The following is a 12,500-nucleotide window of genomic DNA, read 5'->3' on the forward strand; positions in this document are numbered from 1 at the left end:
AACTATTTAAAAGTTGACAGGGGAGGAGTGTGTCACTGCAAAATCAAGGTAGGTCCTACCGAGATTTGAACTCGGATCGCAGGATTCAGGTCCTGAGTGATAACCTTTACAGCATTGAACTCTGTAGTCAATACTCTGTTTCCTGGCCAGAAACGGTGTCAACTACCAGGCACTCATAGTATGCGTTTACCGTAGGCTAGCCATTCGTGCGTAACAAGAGTGCTTATCGACTCCCACCCACTTGTTTCTTTCACGCAACTATTTAAAGTTGACAGGGGAGGAGTGGTCACTGCAAAATCAAGGTAGGTCCTACCGAGATTTGAACTCGGATCGCAGGATTCAGAGTCCTGAGTGCTAACCATTACACCATAGACCTATACAGAGTATTTATTGTAGAGTTCCGATTTTCCTGTCATTTGTACACCGGATAACAATCAGTTATGAGGTTTTTGGTTGGCCATGTGATAATTCAGCCCAAAATAGGAAGGTTCTACCGAGATTGAACTCGGATCACTGGATTCAAAGTCCAGAGTGCTAAACAATTACCATAGAACCATATTCTAAATCCACATGGAAATTGAAAAAAAAAAATTCTGCGTGTAATTAGCAACAGCGGACTGTCGTTCCTTCAGTGCTGCAAATTTTCAACTGACAACAATATTGGACAGCTATATCTATTTCACGAGGCAAATTAATTGACATGGTAGTATCGTCCAAGATTTAAACTCGGATTGTAGGATTCAGAGTCTGAGTGATAACCTTACAGCAAGAACCCTGTAGTCAATACTGTGTTCCTGGCCAGAAACGGTGTCAACTACCAGGCACTCATAGTATGCGTTTACCGTAGGCTAGCCATCGTGCGTAACAAGAGTGCTTATCGACTCCCACCCACTTGTTTCTTTCACGCAACTATTTTAAAGTGACAGGGAGGAGTGTGTCACTGCAAAATCAAGGTAGGTCCTACCGAGATTTGAACTCGGATCAAAGGATTCAGAGTCCTGAGTGCTAACCATTACACATAGAACCCTATACAGAGTATTTTATTGTAGAGTTCGATTTCCTGTCATTTGTACACCGGGATAAACATCAGATTATGAGGTTTTTGGTTGGCCATGTGAATAATCAGCAACCAAAAATAGGAAGTCTACCGAGATTTGAACTCGGATCACTGGATTCAAAGTCCAGAGTGCTAACCATTACACCATAGAACCATATTCTAAATCCACATGGAAATTGAAAAAAAAAAAAATCTGCGTGTAATTAGCAACAGCGGACTGTCGTCCTTCACGTGCGCAAATACTTTCAACTGACAACAATATTTGGACAGCTATATTCTATTTCCACGAGGCAAATTAATGACATGGTAGTAGTATCGTCCAAGATTTAAACTCGGATTGTAGGATTCAGAGTCCTGAGTGATAACCTTTACAGCATAGAACCCTGTAGTCAATTTTCTGTTTCCTGGCCAGAAAACGGTGTCAACTACCAGGCACTCATAGTATGCGTTTACCGTAGGCTAGCCATCGTGCGTAACAAGAGTGTTTATCGATCCCACCCACTTGTTTCTTTCACGCAACTATTTAAAAGTGACACAGGGAGGAGTGTGTCACTGCAAAATCAAGGTAGGTCCTACTGAGATTTGAACTCGGATCGCAGGATTCAGAGTCCTGAGTGATAACCTTTACAGCATTGAACCTGTAGTCAATACCTGTTTCCTGGCCAGAAACGGTGTCAACTACCAGGCACTCATAGTATGCGTTTACCGTAGGCTAGCCATTCGTGCGTAACAAGAGTGTTTATGGACTCCACCCATGTTTCTTTCACGCAACTATTTCAAGTTGACAGGGAGGAGTGCTTATCGACTCCACCCACTTGTTTCTTTCACGCAACTATTTTAAAGTTGACAGGGGAGGAGTGTGTCACTGCAAAATCAAGTTAGGTCCTACGAGATTGAACTCAGAGATCGCAGGATTCAGAGTCCTGAGTGCTAACCATTACACCATAGAACCCTATACAGAGTATTTATTGTAGAGTTCCGATTTCCTGTCATTTGTGTACACCGGATAAAAATCAGATTATGAGGTTTTTGGTTGGCCATGTGATTATTCAGCACCAAAAATAGGAAGGTTCTACCGAGATTTGAACTCGATCACTGGAATTCAAAGTCCAGAGTGCTAACCATTACCACCATAGAACCATATTCTAATCCACATGTGAAATTGAAAAAAAAAAATCTGCCTGTAAATAGCAACAGCGGACTGTCGTTCCTTCACGTGCTGCAAAATACTTTCACCTGACAACAATATTTGGACAGCTATATTCTATTTCCACGAGGCAAATTAATTGACATGGTAGTATCGTCCAAGATTTAAACTCGGATTGTAGGATTCAGAGTCCTGAGTGATAACCTTTACAGCATAGAACCCTGTAGTCAATACTCTGTTCCTGGCCAGAAACGGTGTCAACTACCAGGCACTCATAGTATGCGTTTTACCGTAGGCTAGCATTCGTGCGTAACAAGAGTGCTTATGACCTCCCACCCACTTGTTTCTTTCACGCAACTATTTAAAAGTTGACAGGGGAGGAGTGTGTCACTGTTGCAAATCAAGGTTAGGTCCTACTGAGATTTGAACTCGGACTCGCAGGATTCAGAGTCCTGAGTGATAACCTTTACAGCATTGAACCCCTGTAGTCAATACTCTGTTTCTGGCCAGAAACGGTGTCAACTACCAGGCACTCCATAGTATGCGTTTACCGTAGGCTAGCCATTCGTGCGTAAAAGAGTGTTTTCTGGACTCCCACCCACTTGTTTCTTTCACGCAACTATTTAAAAGTTGACAGGGGAGGAGTGCTTATCGACTCCCACCCACTTGTTTCTTTCACGCAACTATTTTTAAGTGACAGGGGAGGAGTGTGTGCCCTGCAAAATTCAAGTTAGGTCCTACCGAGATTTAACTCAGATCGCAGGATTCAGAGTCTGAGTGCTAACCATTAAGCCATAAGAACCCTATACAGAGTATTTATTGTAGAGTTCCGATTTTCTGTCATTTGGGACACCGGATAAACATCAGATTATGAGGTTTTTGGTTGGCCATGGTGATTAATTCAGCACCAAAAATAGGAAGGTTCTACCGAGATTTGAACTCGGATCACTGGATTCAAAGTCCAGAGTCTAACCATTACACCCATAGAACCATATTCTAAATCCACATGGAAATTGAAAAAAAAAAAATCTGCCTGTAAATAGCAACAGCGGACTGTCGTTCCTTCACGTGCTGCAAATACTTTCAAACTGACAACAATATTTGGACAGCTATATTCTATTTCCACGAGGCAAATTAAATTGACATGGAGTATCGTCCAAGATTTAAACTCGGATTGTAGGATTCAGAGTCCTGAGTGATAACCTTTACAGCATAGAACCTGTAGTCAATACTCTCTGTTTCCTGGCCAGAAACGGTGTCCAACTACCAGGCACTCATAGTATGCGTTTACGTAGGCTAGCCATTCGTGCGTAACAAGAGTGCTTATCGACTCCCACCATTGTTTCTTTCACGCAACTATTTAAAAGTTGACAGGGGAGGAGTGTGTCACTGCAAAATCAAGGTAGGTCCTACCGAGATTTGAACTCGGATCGCAGGATTCAGAGTCCTGAGTGATAACCTTTACAGCATTGAACCCTGTAGTCAATACTCTGTTTCCTGGCCAGAAACGGTGTCAACTACCAGCACTCATAGTATGCGTTTACCGTAGGCTAGCCATTCGTGCGTAACAAGAGTGCTTATCGACTCCCACCCACTTGTTTCTTCACGCAACTATTTTAAAGTTGACAGGGGAGGAGTGTTGGTCACTGCAAAATCAAGGTAGGTCCTACCGAGATTTGAACTCGGATCGGCAGGATTCAGAGTCCTGAGTGCTAACCATTACACCATAGAACCCTATACAGAGTATTTATTGTAGAGTTCCGATTTTCCTGTCATTTGTACACCGGATAAACATCAGATTATGAGGTTTTTGGTTGGCCATGTGAATAATTCAGCACCAAAAATAGGAAGGTTCTACCGAGATTTGAACTCGGATCACTGGATTCAAAGTCCAGAGTGCTAACCATTACACCATAGAACCATATTCTAAATCCACATGGAAATTGAAAAAAAAAAATCTGCGTGTAATTAGCAACAGCGGACTGTCGTTCCTTCACGTGCTGCAAATACTTTCAACTGACAACAATATTTGGACAGCTATATTCTATTTCCACGAGGCAAATTAATTTGACATGGTAGTATCGTCCAAGATTTAAACTCGGATTGTAGGATTCAGATTCCTGAGTGATAACCTTTACAGCATAGAACCCTGTAGTCAATTTTCTGTTTCCTGGCCAGAAACGGTGTCAACTACCAGGCACTCATAGTATGCGTTTACCGTAGGCTAGCCATTCGTGCGTAACAAGAGTGTTTATCGACTCCACACCCACTTGTTTCTTTCACGCAACTATTTAAAAGTTGACAGGGAGGAGTGTGTCACTGCAAAATCAAGGTAGGTCCTACCGAGATTTTGAACTCGGATCGCAGGATTCAGAGTCCTGAGTGATAACCTTTACAGCATTGAACCCTGTAGTCAATACTCTGTTTCCTGGCCAGAAACGGTGTCAACTACCAGGCACTCATAGTATGCGTTTACCGTAGGCTAGCCATTCGTGCGTAACAAGAGTGCTTATCGACTCCCACCCACTTGTTTCTTTCACGCAACTATTTTAAAGTTGACAGGGGAGGAGTGTGTCACTGCAAAATCAAGGTAGGTCCTACCGAGATTTGAACTCGGATCGCACGGATTCAGAGTCCTGAGTGCTAACCATTACACCATAGAACCCTATACAGAGTATTTATTGTAGAGTTCCGATTTTCCTGTCATTTGTACACCGGATAAACATCAGATTATGAGGTTTTTGGTTGGCCATGTGAATAATTCAGCACCAAAAATAGGAAGGTTCTACCGAGATTTGAACTCGGATCACTGGATTCAAAGTCCAGAGTGCTAACCATTACACCATAGAACCATATTCTAAATCCACATGGAAATTGAAAAAAAAAAATTCTGCGTGTAATTAGCAACAGCGGACTGTCGTTCCTTCACGTGCTGCAAATACTTTCAACTGACAACAATATTTGGACAGCTATATTCTATTTCCACGAGGCAAATTAATTGACATGGTAGTATCGTCCAAGATTTAAACTCGGATTGTAGGATTCAGAGTCCTGAGTGATAACCTTTACAGCATAGAACCCGTAGTCAATACTCTGTTTCCTGGCCAGAAACGGTGTCAACTACCAGGCACTCATAGTAATGCGTTTACCGTAGGCTAGCCATTCGTGCGTAACAAGAGTGCTTATCGACTCCCACCCACTTGTTTCTTTCACGCAACTATTTAAAGTTGACAGGGGAGGAGTGTGTCACTGCAAAATCAAGGTAGGTCCTACCGAGATTTGAACTCGGATCGCAGGATTCAGAGTCCTGAGTGCTAACCATTACACCATAGAACCCTATACAGAGTATTTATTGTAGAGTTCCGATTTTCCTGTCATTTGTACACCGGATAAACATCAGATTATGAGGTTTTGGTTGGCCATGTGAATAATTCAGCACCAAAAATAGGAAGGTTCTACCGAGATTTGAACTCGGATCACTGGATTCAAAGGCCAGAGTGCTAACCATTACACCATAGAACCATATTCTAAATCCACATGGAAATTGAAAAAAAAAAAATCTGCGTGTAATTAGCAACAGCGGACTGTCGTTCCTTCACGTGCTGCAAATACTTTCAACTGACAACAATATTTGGACAGCTATATTCTATTTCCACGAGGCAAATTAATTGACATGGTAGTATCGTCCAAGATTTAAACTCGGATTGTAGGATTCAGAGTCCTGAGTGATAACCTTTACAGCATAGAACCCTGTAGTCAATTTTCTGTTTCCTTGCCAGAAACGGTGTCAACTACCAGGCACTCATAGTATGCGTTTACCGTAGGCTAGCCATTCGTGCGTAACAAGAGTGTTTATCGACTCCCACCCACTTGTTTCTTTCACGCAACTATTTAAAAGTTGACAGGGAGGAGTGTGTCACTGCAAAATCAAGGTAGGTCCTACCGAGATTTGAACTCGGATCGCAGGATTCAGAGTCCTGAGTGATAACCTTTACAGCATTGAACCCTGTAGTCAATACTCTGTTTCCTGGCCAGAAACGGTGTCAACTACCAGGCACTCATAGTATGCGTTTACCGTAGGCTAGCCATTCGTGCGTAACAAGAGTGCTTATCGACTCCCACCCACTTGTTTCTTTCACGCAACTATTTTAAAGTTGACAGGGGAGGAGTGTGTCACTGCAAAATCAAGGTAGGTCCTACCGAGATTTGAACTCGGATCGCAGGATTCAGAGTCCTGAGTGCTAACCATTACACCATAGAACCCTATACAGAGTATTTATTGTAGAGTTCCGATTTTCCTGTCATTTGTACACCGGATAAACATCAGATTATGAGGTTTTTGGTTGGCCATGTGAATAATTCAGCACCAAAAATAGGAAGGTTCTACCGAGATTGAACTCGGATCACTGGATTCAAAGTCCAGAGTGCTAACCATTACACCATAGAACCATATTCTAAATCCACATGGAAATTGAAAAAAAAAAATTCTGCGTGTAATTAGCAACAGCGGACTGTCGTTCCTTCACGTGCTGCAAATACTTTCAACTGACAACAATATTTGGACAGCTATATTCTATTTCCACGAGGCAAATTAATTGACATGGTAGTATCGTCCAAGATTTAAACTCGGATTGTAGGATTCAGAGTCCTGAGTGATAACCTTTACAGCATAGAAACCCTGTAGTCAATACTCTGTTTCCTGGCCAGAAACGGTGTCAACTACCAGGCACTCATAGTATGCGTTTACCGTAGGCTAGCCATTCGTGCGTAACAAGAGTGCTTATCGACTCCCACCCACTTGTTTCTTTCACGCAACTATTTTAAAGTTGACAGGGGAGGAGTGTGTCACTGCAAAATCAAGGTAGGTCCTACCGAGATTTGAACTCGGATCGCAGGATTCAGAGTCCTGAGTGCTAACCATTACACCATAGAACCCTATACAGAGTATTTATTGTAGAGTTCCGATTTTCCTGTCATTTGTACACCGGATAAACATCAGATTATGAGGTTTTTGGTTGGCCATGTGAATAATTCAGCACCAAAAATAGGAAGGTTCTACCGAGATTTGAACTCGGATCACTGGATTCAAAGTCCAGAGTGCTAACCATTACACCATAGAACCATATTCTAAATCCACATGGAAATTGAAAAAAAAAAATCTGCGTGTAATTAGCAACAGCGGACTGTCGTTCCTTCACGTGCTGCAAATACTTTCAACTGACAACAATATTTGGACAGCTATATTCTATTTCCACGAGGCAAATTAATTGACATGGTAGTATCGTCCAAGATTTAAACTCGGATTGTAGGATTCAGAGTCCTGAGTGATAACCTTTACAGCATAGAACCCTGTAGTCAATTTTCTGTTTCCTGGCCAGAAACGGTGTCAACTACCAGGCACTCATAGTATGCGTTTACCGTAGGCTAGCCATTCGTGCGTAACAAGAGTGTTTATCGACTCCCACCCACTTGTTTCTTTCACGCAACTATTTAAAAGTTGACAGGGGAGGAGTGTGTCACTGCAAAATCAAGGTAGGTCCTACTGAGATTTGAACTCGGATCGCAGGATTCAGAGTCCTGAGTGCTAACCATTACACCATAGAACCCTATACAGAGTATTTATTGTAGAGTTCCGATTTTCCTGTCATTTGTACACCGGATAAACATCAGATTATGAGGTTTTTGGTTGGCCATGTGAATAATTCAGCACCAAAAATAGGAAGGTTCTACCGAGATTTGAACTCGGATCACTGGATTCAAAGTCCAGAGTGCTAACCATTACACCATAGAACCATATTCTAAATCCACATGGAAATTGAAAAAAAAAAATTCTGCGTGTAATTAGCAACAGCGGACTGTCGTTCCTTCACGTGCTGCAAATACTTTCAACTGACAACAATATTTGGACAGCTATATTCTATTTCCACGAGGCAAATTAATTGACATGGTAGTATCGTCCAAGATTTAAACTCGGATTGTAGGATTCAGAGTCCTGAGTGATAACCTTTACAGCATAGAACCCTGTAGTCAATACTCTGTTTCCTGGCCAGAAACGGTGTCAACTACCAGGCACTCATAGTATGCGTTTACCGTAGGCTAGCCATTCGTGCGTAACAAGAGTGCTTATCGACTCCCACCCACTTGTTTCTTTCACGCAACTATTTTAAAGTTGACAGGGGAGGAGTGTGTCACTGCAAAATCAAGGTAGGTCCTACCGAGATTTGAACTCGGATCGCAGGATTCAGAGTCCTGAGTGCTAACCATTACACCATAGAACCCTATACAGAGTATTTATTGTAGAGTTCCGATTTTCCTGTCATTTGTACACCGGATAAACATCAGATTATGAGGTTTTTGGTTGGCCATGTGAATAATTCAGCACCAAAAATAGGAAGGTTCTACCGAGATTTGAACTCGGATCACTGGATTCAAAGTCCAGAGTGCTAACCATTACACCATAGAACCATATTCTAAATCCACATGGAAATTGAAAAAAAAAAATTCTGCGTGTAATTAGCAACAGCGGACTGTCGTTCCTTCACGTGCTGCAAATACTTTCAACTGACAACAATATTTGGACAGCTATATTCTATTTCCACGAGGCAAATTAATTGACATGGTAGTATCGTCCAAGATTTAAACTCGGATTGTAGGATTCAGAGTCCTGAGTGATAACCTTTACAGCATAGAACCCTGTAGTCAATACTCTGTTTCCTGGCCAGAAACGGTGTCAACTACCAGGCACTCATAGTATGCGTTTACCGTAGGCTAGCCATTCGTGCGTAACAAGAGTGCTTATCGACTCCCACCCACTTGTTTCTTTCACGCAACTATTTTAAAGTTGACAGGGGAGGAGTGTGTCACTGCAAAATCAAGGTAGGTCCTACCGAGATTTGAACTCGGATCGCAGGATTCAGAGTCCTGAGTGCTAACCATTACACCATAGAACCCTATACAGAGTATTTATTGTAGAGTTCCGATTTTCCTGTCATTTGTACACCGGATAAACATCAGATTATGAGGTTTTTGGTTGGCCATGTGAATAATTCAGCACCAAAAATAGGAAGGTTCTACCGAGATTTGAACTCGGATCACTGGATTCAAAGTCCAGAGTGCTAACCATTACACCATAGAACCATATTCTAAATCCACATGGAAATTGAAAAAAAAAATCTGCGTGTAATTAGCAACAGCGGACTGTCGTTCCTTCACGTGCTGCAAATACTTTCAACTGACAACAATATTTGGACAGCTATATTCTATTTCCACGAGGCAAATTAATTGACATGGTAGTATCGTCCAAGATTTAAACTCGGATTGTAGGATTCAGAGTCCTGAGTGATAACCTTTACAGCATAGAACCCTGTAGTCAATTTTCTGTTTCCTGGCCAGAAACGGTGTCAACTACCAGGCACTCATAGTATGCGTTTACCGTAGGCTAGCCATTCGTGCGTAACAAGAGTGTTTATCGACTCCCACCCACTTGTTTCTTTCACGCAACTATTTAAAAGTTGACAGGGGAGGAGTGTGTCACTGCAAAATCAAGGTAGGTCCTACTGAGATTTGAACTCGGATCGCAGGATTCAGAGTCCTGAGTGCTAACCATTACACCATAGAACCCTATACAGAGTATTTATTGTAGAGTTCCGATTTTCCTGTCATTTGTACACCGGATAAACATCAGATTATGAGGTTTTTGGTTGGCCATGTGAATAATTCAGCACCAAAAATAGGAAGGTTCTACCGAGATTTGAACTCGGATCACTGGATTCAAAGTCCAGAGTGCTAACCATTACACCATAGAACCATATTCTAAATCCACATGGAAATTGAAAAAAAAAAATTCTGCGTGTAATTAGCAACAGCGGACTGTCGTTCCTTCACGTGCTGCAAATACTTTCAACTGACAACAATATTTGGACAGCTATATTCTATTTCCACGAGGCAAATTAATTGACATGGTAGTATCGTCCAAGATTTAAACTCGGATTGTAGGATTCAGAGTCCTGAGTGATAACCTTTACAGCATAGAACCCTGTAGTCAATACTCTGTTTCCTGGCCAGAAACGGTGTCAACTACCAGGCACTCATAGTATGCGTTTACCGTAGGCTAGCCATTCGTGCGTAACAAGAGTGTTTATGGACTCCCACCCACTTGTTTCTTTCACGCAACTATTTAAAAGTTGACAGGGGAGGAGTGCTTATCGACTCCCACCCACTTGTTTCTTTCACGCAACTATTTTAAAGTTGACAGGGGAGGAGTGTGTCACTGCAAAATCAAGTTAGGTCCTACCGAGATTTGAACTCAGATCGCAGGATTCAGAGTCCTGAGTGCTAACCATTACACCATAGAACCCTATACAGAGTATTTATTGTAGAGTTCCGATTTTCCTGTCATTTGTACACCGGATAAACATCAGATTATGAGGTTTTTGGTTGGCCATGTGATTAATTCAGCACCAAAAATAGGAAGGTTCTACCGAGATTTGAACTCTGATCACTGGATTCAAAGTCCAGAGTGCTAACCATTACACCATAGAACCATATTCTAAATCCACATGGAAATTGAAAAAAAAAAATCTGCCTGTAAATAGCAACAGCGGACTGTCATTCCTTCACGTGCTGCAAATACTTTCAACTGACAACAATATTTGGACAGCTATATTCTATTTCCACGAGGCAAATTAATTGACATGGTAGTATCGTCCAAGATTTAAACTCGGATTGTAGGATTCAGAGTCCTGAGTGATAACCTTTACAGCATAGAACCCTGTAGTCAATACTCTGTTTCCTGGCCAGAAATGGTGTCAACTACCAGGCACTCATAGTATGCGTTTACCGTAGGCTAGCCATTCGTGCGTAACAAGAGTGCTTATCGACTCCCACCCACTTGTTTCTTTCACGCAACTATTTTAAAGTTGACAGGGGAGGAGTGTGTCACTGCAAAATCAAGGTAGGTCCTACCGAGATTTGAACTCGGATCGCAGGATTCAGAGTCCTGAGTGCTAACCATTACACCATAGAACCCTATACAGAGTATTTATTGTAGAGTTCCGATTTTCCTGTCATTTGTACACCGGATAAACATCAGATTATGAGGTTTTTGGTTGGCCATGTGAATAATTCAGCACCAAAAATAGGAAGGTTCTACCGAGATTTGTTCTCGGATCACTGGATTCAAAGTCCAGAGTGCTAACCATTACACCATAGAACCATATTCTAAATCCACATGGAAATTGAAAAAAAAAAATCTGCCTGTAAATAGCAACAGCGGACTGTCATTCCTTCACGTGCTGCAAATACTTTCAACTGACAACAATATTTGGACAGCTATATTCTATTTCCACGAGGCAAATTAATTGACATGGTAGTATCGTCCAAGATTTAAACTCGGATTGTAGGATTCAGAGTCCTGAGTGATAACCTTTACAGCATAGAACCCTGTAGTCAATACTCTGTTTCCTGGCCAGAAACGGTGTCAACTACCAGGCACTCATAGTATGCGTTTACCGTAGGCTAGCCATTCGTGCGTAACAAGAGTGCTTATCGACTCCCACCCACTTGTTTCTTTCACGCAACTATTTTAAAGTTGACAGGGGAGGAGTGTGTCACTGCAAAATCGAGGTAGGTCCTACCGAGATTTGAACTCGGATCGCAGGATTCAGAGTCCTGAGTGCTAACCATTACACCATAGAACCCTATACAGAGTATTTATTGTAGAGTTCCGATTTTCCTGTCATTTGTACACCGGATAAACATCAGATTATGAGGTTTTTGGTTGGCCATGTGAATAATTCAGCACCAAAAATAGGAAGGTTCTACCGAGATTTGAACTCGGATCACTGGATTCAAAGTCCAGAGTGCTAACCATTACACCATAGAACCATATTCTAAATCCACATGGAAATTGAAAAAAAAAAATTCTGCGTGTAATTAGCAACAGCGGACTGTCGTTCCTTCACGTGCTGCAAATACTTTCAACTGACAACAATATTTGGACAGCTATATTCTATTTCCACGAGGCAAATTAATTGACATGGTAGTATCGTCCAAGATTTAAACTCGGATTGTAGGATTCAGAGTCCTGAGTGATAACCTTTACAGCATAGAACCCTGTAGTCAATTTTCTGTTTCCTGGCCAGAAACGGTGTCAACTACCAGGCACTCATAGTATGCGTTTACCGTAGGCTAGCCATTCGTGCGTAACAAGAGTGTTTATCGACTCCCACCCACTTGTTTCTTTCACGCAACTATTTAAAAGTTGACAGGGGAGGAGTGCTTATCGACTCCCACCCA

The 12,500-nt window shown here is 41.9% G+C and overlaps 28 non-coding genes across 28 annotated transcripts; all 28 read right to left on the reverse strand.

Moving 5' to 3' along the window:
- Window positions 1–303: 303 nt before the first annotated feature.
- trnaq-cug (transfer RNA glutamine (anticodon CUG)) lies at window positions 304–376 on the reverse strand. Its single transcript has one exon. It is a non-coding gene; the product is annotated as a tRNA-Gln (tRNA).
- A 579-nt stretch (window positions 377–955) lies between these two features.
- On the reverse strand, window positions 956–1,026 carry trnaq-cug (transfer RNA glutamine (anticodon CUG)). Its single transcript has one exon. It is a non-coding gene; the product is annotated as a tRNA-Gln (tRNA).
- A 113-nt stretch (window positions 1,027–1,139) lies between these two features.
- Window positions 1,140–1,211, reverse strand: trnaq-uug (transfer RNA glutamine (anticodon UUG)). Its single transcript has one exon. It is a non-coding gene; the product is annotated as a tRNA-Gln (tRNA).
- A 1,912-nt stretch (window positions 1,212–3,123) lies between these two features.
- Window positions 3,124–3,195, reverse strand: trnaq-uug (transfer RNA glutamine (anticodon UUG)). Its single transcript has one exon. It is a non-coding gene; the product is annotated as a tRNA-Gln (tRNA).
- A 670-nt stretch (window positions 3,196–3,865) lies between these two features.
- On the reverse strand, window positions 3,866–3,938 carry trnaq-cug (transfer RNA glutamine (anticodon CUG)). The gene has a single exon. It is a non-coding gene; the product is annotated as a tRNA-Gln (tRNA).
- Window positions 3,939–4,053: 115 nt separating this feature from the next.
- trnaq-uug (transfer RNA glutamine (anticodon UUG)) lies at window positions 4,054–4,125 on the reverse strand. Its single transcript has one exon. It is a non-coding gene; the product is annotated as a tRNA-Gln (tRNA).
- Window positions 4,126–4,796: 671 nt separating this feature from the next.
- trnaq-cug (transfer RNA glutamine (anticodon CUG)) lies at window positions 4,797–4,869 on the reverse strand. Its single transcript has one exon. It is a non-coding gene; the product is annotated as a tRNA-Gln (tRNA).
- Window positions 4,870–4,984: 115 nt separating this feature from the next.
- On the reverse strand, window positions 4,985–5,056 carry trnaq-uug (transfer RNA glutamine (anticodon UUG)). The gene has a single exon. It is a non-coding gene; the product is annotated as a tRNA-Gln (tRNA).
- A 412-nt stretch (window positions 5,057–5,468) lies between these two features.
- Window positions 5,469–5,540, reverse strand: trnaq-cug (transfer RNA glutamine (anticodon CUG)). Its single transcript has one exon. It is a non-coding gene; the product is annotated as a tRNA-Gln (tRNA).
- Window positions 5,541–5,654: 114 nt separating this feature from the next.
- On the reverse strand, window positions 5,655–5,726 carry trnaq-uug (transfer RNA glutamine (anticodon UUG)). Its single transcript has one exon. It is a non-coding gene; the product is annotated as a tRNA-Gln (tRNA).
- A 669-nt stretch (window positions 5,727–6,395) lies between these two features.
- On the reverse strand, window positions 6,396–6,467 carry trnaq-cug (transfer RNA glutamine (anticodon CUG)). The gene has a single exon. It is a non-coding gene; the product is annotated as a tRNA-Gln (tRNA).
- A 115-nt stretch (window positions 6,468–6,582) lies between these two features.
- Window positions 6,583–6,653, reverse strand: trnaq-uug (transfer RNA glutamine (anticodon UUG)). The gene has a single exon. It is a non-coding gene; the product is annotated as a tRNA-Gln (tRNA).
- A 414-nt stretch (window positions 6,654–7,067) lies between these two features.
- On the reverse strand, window positions 7,068–7,139 carry trnaq-cug (transfer RNA glutamine (anticodon CUG)). The gene has a single exon. It is a non-coding gene; the product is annotated as a tRNA-Gln (tRNA).
- A 115-nt stretch (window positions 7,140–7,254) lies between these two features.
- On the reverse strand, window positions 7,255–7,326 carry trnaq-uug (transfer RNA glutamine (anticodon UUG)). Its single transcript has one exon. It is a non-coding gene; the product is annotated as a tRNA-Gln (tRNA).
- A 412-nt stretch (window positions 7,327–7,738) lies between these two features.
- trnaq-cug (transfer RNA glutamine (anticodon CUG)) lies at window positions 7,739–7,810 on the reverse strand. The gene has a single exon. It is a non-coding gene; the product is annotated as a tRNA-Gln (tRNA).
- A 115-nt stretch (window positions 7,811–7,925) lies between these two features.
- trnaq-uug (transfer RNA glutamine (anticodon UUG)) lies at window positions 7,926–7,997 on the reverse strand. Its single transcript has one exon. It is a non-coding gene; the product is annotated as a tRNA-Gln (tRNA).
- Window positions 7,998–8,410: 413 nt separating this feature from the next.
- On the reverse strand, window positions 8,411–8,482 carry trnaq-cug (transfer RNA glutamine (anticodon CUG)). The gene has a single exon. It is a non-coding gene; the product is annotated as a tRNA-Gln (tRNA).
- A 115-nt stretch (window positions 8,483–8,597) lies between these two features.
- On the reverse strand, window positions 8,598–8,669 carry trnaq-uug (transfer RNA glutamine (anticodon UUG)). Its single transcript has one exon. It is a non-coding gene; the product is annotated as a tRNA-Gln (tRNA).
- Window positions 8,670–9,082: 413 nt separating this feature from the next.
- trnaq-cug (transfer RNA glutamine (anticodon CUG)) lies at window positions 9,083–9,154 on the reverse strand. The gene has a single exon. It is a non-coding gene; the product is annotated as a tRNA-Gln (tRNA).
- Window positions 9,155–9,269: 115 nt separating this feature from the next.
- trnaq-uug (transfer RNA glutamine (anticodon UUG)) lies at window positions 9,270–9,341 on the reverse strand. Its single transcript has one exon. It is a non-coding gene; the product is annotated as a tRNA-Gln (tRNA).
- Window positions 9,342–9,752: 411 nt separating this feature from the next.
- Window positions 9,753–9,824, reverse strand: trnaq-cug (transfer RNA glutamine (anticodon CUG)). The gene has a single exon. It is a non-coding gene; the product is annotated as a tRNA-Gln (tRNA).
- A 115-nt stretch (window positions 9,825–9,939) lies between these two features.
- On the reverse strand, window positions 9,940–10,011 carry trnaq-uug (transfer RNA glutamine (anticodon UUG)). The gene has a single exon. It is a non-coding gene; the product is annotated as a tRNA-Gln (tRNA).
- A 477-nt stretch (window positions 10,012–10,488) lies between these two features.
- On the reverse strand, window positions 10,489–10,560 carry trnaq-cug (transfer RNA glutamine (anticodon CUG)). Its single transcript has one exon. It is a non-coding gene; the product is annotated as a tRNA-Gln (tRNA).
- A 115-nt stretch (window positions 10,561–10,675) lies between these two features.
- trnaq-uug (transfer RNA glutamine (anticodon UUG)) lies at window positions 10,676–10,747 on the reverse strand. Its single transcript has one exon. It is a non-coding gene; the product is annotated as a tRNA-Gln (tRNA).
- A 412-nt stretch (window positions 10,748–11,159) lies between these two features.
- On the reverse strand, window positions 11,160–11,231 carry trnaq-cug (transfer RNA glutamine (anticodon CUG)). The gene has a single exon. It is a non-coding gene; the product is annotated as a tRNA-Gln (tRNA).
- Window positions 11,232–11,346: 115 nt separating this feature from the next.
- trnaq-uug (transfer RNA glutamine (anticodon UUG)) lies at window positions 11,347–11,418 on the reverse strand. The gene has a single exon. It is a non-coding gene; the product is annotated as a tRNA-Gln (tRNA).
- A 412-nt stretch (window positions 11,419–11,830) lies between these two features.
- Window positions 11,831–11,902, reverse strand: trnaq-cug (transfer RNA glutamine (anticodon CUG)). The gene has a single exon. It is a non-coding gene; the product is annotated as a tRNA-Gln (tRNA).
- A 115-nt stretch (window positions 11,903–12,017) lies between these two features.
- On the reverse strand, window positions 12,018–12,089 carry trnaq-uug (transfer RNA glutamine (anticodon UUG)). The gene has a single exon. It is a non-coding gene; the product is annotated as a tRNA-Gln (tRNA).
- Between the last annotated feature and the right edge of the window lie 411 nt (window positions 12,090–12,500).

This window comes from Oncorhynchus kisutch, unplaced genomic scaffold (assembly GCF_002021735.2).
Source record: "Oncorhynchus kisutch isolate 150728-3 unplaced genomic scaffold, Okis_V2 Okis07a-Okis12b_hom, whole genome shotgun sequence".
In the NCBI taxonomy this organism is placed as follows: domain Eukaryota; kingdom Metazoa; phylum Chordata; class Actinopteri; order Salmoniformes; family Salmonidae; genus Oncorhynchus; species Oncorhynchus kisutch.